Source organism: Micropterus dolomieu, linkage group LG12 (assembly GCF_021292245.1).
Source record: "Micropterus dolomieu isolate WLL.071019.BEF.003 ecotype Adirondacks linkage group LG12, ASM2129224v1, whole genome shotgun sequence".
NCBI lineage: Eukaryota > Metazoa > Chordata > Actinopteri > Centrarchiformes > Centrarchidae > Micropterus > Micropterus dolomieu.
The window spans coordinates 29,052,032-29,058,690 of NC_060161.1; the positions used below are offsets into that span (position 1 = coordinate 29,052,032).

Genomic DNA, 6,659 nt, shown 5'->3' on the forward strand with positions numbered 1-6,659 from the left:
TCTCTTCTCTTAATGGTGCAGTCTTTCCTTTTACAACACATTACCTGCCCTCTGTGGAAGCATAAGGGACTATATTAAAATTACAATGTAAACTTTGTTAGAATATGTAATTCCACCATAGCGTTTAACATTTCCATATGTCTGTGTTGTAAAACTGAAACACTGAAGTCTTAGTTTATGCAACTCGGATGTTTAAAGTTTTCTAAATTACTGTATATTTAAAAAATAGATTTTTGCATCAAATCTTGAGTATGAAAGAATACTCCACCAGTCTAACATTACAGCAGCAGAACCAGAGATATCCATCCATTATCAATAACCTTATCCTGTGCAGGGTCACGGAGGGCTGGAGCCAATCCTAGCTGACGGGGTGCAACCTGCCACTTCATCACAGAGTTGACACATAGAGACAAACAACCATTCGCACCTAAGGACATGGGGAGAGCATGTAAACTCCACACAATATCAAGACCTTCTGGCTGTGAGGCGACAGTGCTAACCACTGCACCACCGTGCCGCCCAGAACCAGATATTGTATTTTTTTATTTCACACATTCTTCTTTGTCAAACCCTTGAGCCTACAATACCCCCATTCAGAGAAGTTTTAATTGTCCTGAAGCCCTAAGCGACCATCCATTCAAATATTTATTTTACTCCATTTTCCCTTGATAACAAGATAATTTTCTTGTGATCTTGAGATAACAAACCATTGGTGAATACAATTTGTTTAGGATAATTTCAGTGTAGTTTTCAGTGTGACTGGTTAGCTTAATTGTAGATCACAGGACTTGCAATCTAAAGTTTGCAGGTTTAACTCCTGCTCTCAATGCTTTTTTTTCTTCTTTTGTGTGCTTTTTTTTTTTTTTATCCTCTTCAACAAAGTTGTTATGAAGAGATTCAGGGGAATCTAATCACTCATTTCCCGACAGCTATTTCAAAGCTTCCAAAATATCCGGTAATGTGTAACGTTAAATGGATTCCCCTGAATGAGGAAATTTCTATGCCTGGGAATGATGGGGAAATGAAAAATCCATAGGTTGATGGATGTGGACCCAATCACCAGTCTCTTCATAAGAACTTTTTTAAAGAGGATTTTGAAAAAGAAAATAAGTTGGTCTTCCGTGAGGATCAAACCCACAACTGCCAGAGTATAAGTCTTGTGCTCTACCAACTGAGCAAACCAGCAACACTGATATGCATAGTGAAATTACCATTAAAGCACTGTGTTAAACTACTGTTTTGTTATATCAAGATCACAAGAGAATTATCCCGTTATCACTGGAAAACGGAGTAAAAAAATGTTTTAATGGAAGGGCTTTCGTACTATAGGGAAAACCTGTAACGCTAAATATGGCGGTTAAGAAGAACAACTGTAAACAAACAAGCATGTACAACAACGCTGTTGTGAAAATAACATAGATTAATGATGGTACAAGGAACACATGAAGCCAGAGGAATGCAATCACCTTATTACACACTTAGTTTAGTGAACTTTTTATTTTAGTTTTTGCTTAATGATGCTGTTTTGAGCAACAAGAGTGTATTGATTATTGACAAATGTAGATTGACATTTACCTCTCCTTCACTCTGTAGGACTAGAGCCTGCAATACCTAAAATTCAGGCAAAAACATCAAATTAAAACTGTGCTACGTGTTTCAGCGTCGTCAAGGTAACATGTGGCAAAGTGCTGTCCTGTTCCTGTTTACAGCATTTTGAGCCCTTGCAGCCTCTTAAACTCACTTTTCAAGTGATGTCAGTCACCACCCTTGGCTGCAACCAATACAGCTACTAGTTCAACTACTGCTTCATGTGTCCTTCTCATATAGTACAGTGTATTAGCAGCAGTGACAGATAGTGATGGTGGGTGTGTTTTTTTTAATTCTCATAGCAGCATGTCACATCATTAGCAGCCCAGTATTTGCGCTGTGTGTATACAGCCTGGTTGTAAAAGCTAACAGGATGTGTTGCTGTGGTCTTTGAGGTTCCCACCTGTTCGCTCACTCTGTCTTGTGTTCTCATGGAAACCAATATGGTGAAGAACCAGGGCCAATCAGACACACACAATGGCCTCTTTGTTTTTCCATGTGTGTCTCTGTGTGCGTTAACAGTGTGTCCATCTCTGCTCGCTTGTTTTTGCTGCTGCTTGCGTTGTTGACCTTTAAATTGTACTGTGGCTCCATCACGCAGTGCACTCGCCTCATTCTAACTCTCCATGTTCACCTGTAATATTCATTCAAAGCTGTTAAAGTTTGACGTACAGTCTGGCAGCTCATAGTAAAGCTTCTGCATTAGGTATGACTTCAAATGGCAGATGACTGAAGTGTTCCTGATCTATATATTCCACAGGGGTATTTATAGCTTCAATAGATCTCAGAGGGGTGGAGGTACTCACTTTTCCCCATCTTTTCTGTCTCTCTATATACTGTGCGCCCTTTCCTTGCTTTTTACAGTATGTTTGCTCATTCATGCTTTTGTCTCCTCTCCTTTTTTGACCTCTTTTCTCCATAGTAAGGGCTATCTATCACATTTTATTGTCTGTTTTTTCCATTCAGGGAATCTCGCTTCAAATCCACTTAGTAGCTGTTCCACAGCATTCAATCGTACACAAGCTTCCTCAGCATATGTAATTTTCCCAGTTGTTGTGGAATTGCGGATGTTTAAATTTTCATGTTTTTAAGCAAACATGAATGAGAAGTCCTTAATATACTCAGGAAAATAATGGAAATTCAAGCATACAGGAAGATGAGCTGAGGAAGATCATGTAATTTTCTTGAGATCATCAAGATGCAATCTAGATCAGCTACTAAATGGCGGTGGTTTTGTAATTGTCTTTCCAAACTTAAGAATCAAGGTTGAATTTCAACATATAGAACTTTGAATACCCTCATGGTCCAACTCGGCAACAGATCATCAAAATGTACCAGAAAACCGCAGTTTTGCAGACCCATAGAAACAGAAAGTAGTCCTCCAAAAATCCAAATTTGTTTTTAATCTCTCTTACTGTATTGTCTGATGTCAAGTAGTGTCAATCAAATTCATAACAAGTCACAGAAAATGCAAAATATAGAAATGGGGCTAACTTGGATATTGAATATTACTAATAGAGGTGAATTGTTAAAAGGAATTTTGGTTGTTTCTGACTTTGAGAACAGACACACAGTGAAGTTTAGACCAGTGCGAGTCCATCAACATTCAAACACGCCACATTACTCCAGTAAACAATGTCTTTTTTACATCAAACTATATTTCCTTCATCAGCCTGGTGTCTGAGGTTGTTTCCATTTTCCTTATACACTGTCCATCAAGCAGTTATATGATTTATAGATCACCATAGATAAGTATCCAAATCATCATTCTTTTCTTTTAAATTACAAAATACTATTACTCTTAGTGTATATAACATTTACAAGAAAAATATAAATGACCATAAAAATAAAACACAAAAATATCATTAAGCAATCTTTTACTTACAATCTTTTCACTTTACCTCGCCATTTTGAAACTACACGTTGTTAAAGTTGTGAAATGTTGCAGTTTGGTTAGGTTCAGGCACCAAAAGTACTTGATTAGGGTTAAGAAAACATCATGGTTTGGGATTAAACTATGTTCCTCAGTTAACACGTAAGTTAAGTAACGTTACTTCTGTAAGTTACGCAACTAACTTAAAAAAAAATTAAAGCTGTAAGCAGCGTTGGGCGGGCCCTCGCACTTGTAGCATATTCTGGAGCTCTGCCGGTGCGGCTGTGAATTTGCTACGCGGTTCCGACACTGCATGAAGGTATTATGTCACTTCCTGTGTCCACTATGTGGCGCTACATAGCACTTGCCGCTATGAATATAAATTGGTATTGGTGTGTAGATGTATTAGGGGTGGGAGAGTTATCAAGCACGTAAAGTTTTGTTCAGATGTGAGCATGTACACTGAAGTTATAATAACTTCCTGTTTCATGGCGAATCATCGACGCCACGGACACGCCCATTGACAAAAATTCACAGATAGCACAACTTTTCATCGTCAATGCCTTTAGAAGGCACCGCACAAATCTGAAGTCGGTCCGACTAAATTCCTAGGAGGAGTTCGTTTAAGTATGGAGTGTGTAAATCATCCAAAATTGACCATAAAATTCTAAATGGCCGACTTCCTGTTGACTTTAGGCTATGGGTTCTTGAGGCTTTTTTGTGCGTCTTGATGTGATACATGTCCCCAGAAAATTTCGTGCATGTAAGTTGAACGTGGACGAGGGGCAAATTTTTTCCAATTTTCTAGGTGGCGCTAGCGAGTCATTTTGCCACGCCCATGCGCGAAACCCATAAAATACGAAATTTTTCACCACTTCTGACATGTGTGCAAAGTTTGAGTTTTCGGGTATGTTTAGGCCCCCAAAATTGAGCTTACTTTGCAGAAAAAAGAAAAAAGTAATAATCTTTACAGTTTCAATAGGGACCTCACACGGTTTGTGCTCGGGCCCTAATAATGTTGACTTTTTGTTTCTAATGGGAAACGACCACTGGTCTTCTGCTTGAAAGTCCAGTTTCTGGCTCTCCATCCACCCCAACCACTTTCATACTTGGTCTTTTCTCTTAAATGTCATTTACCAACTTTCACCGCCCAAAAGTGACGCTACAGGGCTTCCCCCACTGCATTAAACTATGACACTATGGGGCTCCCAAGTCTTGACCATGCGTCCATATGTGATGAGCTGGGAGTGAGATCAGGGTTGTCTAAGAACATTGGTTTTGAACAACCTTTTAGGGCAGCAGTTGCGGCAGTGTGTGACGTCAGCATGGCGTTTTGCGTCTCATCTGGCTGTCAGTCACTAGCCTTAGCATCAGCTAGCTGGCTATTGAGCAGGCAAATGGCTAACAGACGCCTCAGAAATTATACCAAACACACTAAGATAGTTCAGTTTTACAACTTTTAAAAACTTACATTTGTAGACAAATTCGGCTTGTTTGTCCATCGTCATGTGAATTCTTTTGAGCTGCGGCAGGCACAACGATTTATGGGTAATTGGTAGCAATGGGATAGCATCAATGCTGCCTTCAAAACTGACTGTGACTGGGGCAGTTTGAAGGTATCATATGAGGAAAAGATCATTTGATCTGTTTTGAACACCACCTGATGACTCACTGTCCAGTTAGACACCTTTCTACCTGGTTCGAACAGAGCCTATTTCTTGGCATTGACCAGTAACTTCCTTAAAATCCCCGCTGGTTATCTGACAGCTGCTCACAGCCAAGAAATTGTCTGGCACATAACCATCTGTGAAACGATGAACTGCCATTTTTTACACATACAAGATATATATATATATAAAAGACAGCTGTAGAGGTGTTGGCAGGTGGATTTTGTTACCTTCAGACACAGACAGGCTAGCGGTTTCCCCTTTTTGCTAAGCTACATGTTTAGTGTACAGACAGGGGAGAGGCACCATCTTTTGGCAAGAAAGCAAAAAAGGGTATTTCCCAAAATATCTAACTATTCCTTTAACCCATCAGGTTATCTCCACTTTTCAACAAACTGCAAATTCTGGACTCCTCCAATGGTAAAAATACATAATAATAATAATGTAGCCGCAAGTGGCGATTTGCGGGTTCAAACCTTTTTTTTTTGCAAAATCGCCATCAAAATAATTTCACACACATGGTTCAATATTGTTACAAAACACATCCTGCAAGTTTTGTAATGATTGGACAAGTATTTTTTATCGACATGCTTTATACAACTTTTAATAGGCTTGATCCAATGATGATTCACTGAAAAGTTGGTGGCAATTGGAGCTACGGTCTAGGAGATGTCAAAAATGTGATTTTCAAATAATTCAAAATGGCGGAAAAAATTCTAGGCGGACCTTAATAGACCCTTCAGGCTTTTTTGTAGAGCTCATTGAGCTGCACCTGTGTGAGAAATTTCAAAAAAAGTCAGTCGGACTTACGGTGTAAGGGACGTGGCCTTTCAAAGTTTGCATTTTTAAGCCTTAATTATAGCGCCACCATGTGCCCGATTGGGTTCATATTTCTATGGAAGCTGATGCACACCATTTCCAGTTATTCCCCCAAGTTTCATGTTTGTAGCTCATTCCAGCTCACGGGAATTTGAGCCGGTGCGGCAGACAACAATAAAATAATAACGAAAACAGACAAAAACAATAGGGTTCTACCACTTCGCGGTTTGAACCCTAAATATACTAGATTTATATCCAATAGCTGATTTTCAACTCAAATAGTTCAAATTAATATCAGAAAAAACATGTTGATACCATCAAATCTTTAAACATTGCAAAGCAAGAATATATAAATATTCACAACACAAAGGTTTTAAACATTTTATTCTTGATAAGAATATTCTTGAAAAACAGACACTATCTTTCCATGCTTTTATAAGTGCTTGTATCCTGTGGAGGTAAATAGCATTTAGACATTGGCATTTAAGTTTTCAGATAACGAAAATAATGATCCAGCATATCACTAATCCTCATCACAGACAGACATCACAACACTGAAAAATTAAAGAAGATTTTCCCTCTTTGCTGCTGTCTTCTACTTTAATTCCTCCATCTCACCCTTTTCTCTCTTTAGGAGGCACCATGCCTCTCTCTCTGACCTGTCCCATCAAAGTGCCCCCCCCCCCCCCCCCCCCCCCCCCCCCCCCCCCCCT

General features: G+C 39.2%; 1 protein-coding gene across 1 annotated transcript in view; it reads left to right on the plus strand.

Annotated features, from left to right (window-relative positions):
- Positions 1 to 487: 487 nt before the first annotated feature.
- si:dkey-172j4.3 (diacylglycerol kinase eta) overlaps positions 488 to 6,659 on the plus strand; it is a 98,221-nt gene continuing 92,049 nt past the window's right edge. Inside the window, exons 1-2 of the mRNA XM_046065027.1 lie at positions 488 to 534; positions 1,594 to 1,670. The gene's annotated coding sequence lies outside the window, so the exon portion shown is untranslated. The remainder of the gene's footprint in view (positions 535 to 1,593; positions 1,671 to 6,659) is intronic.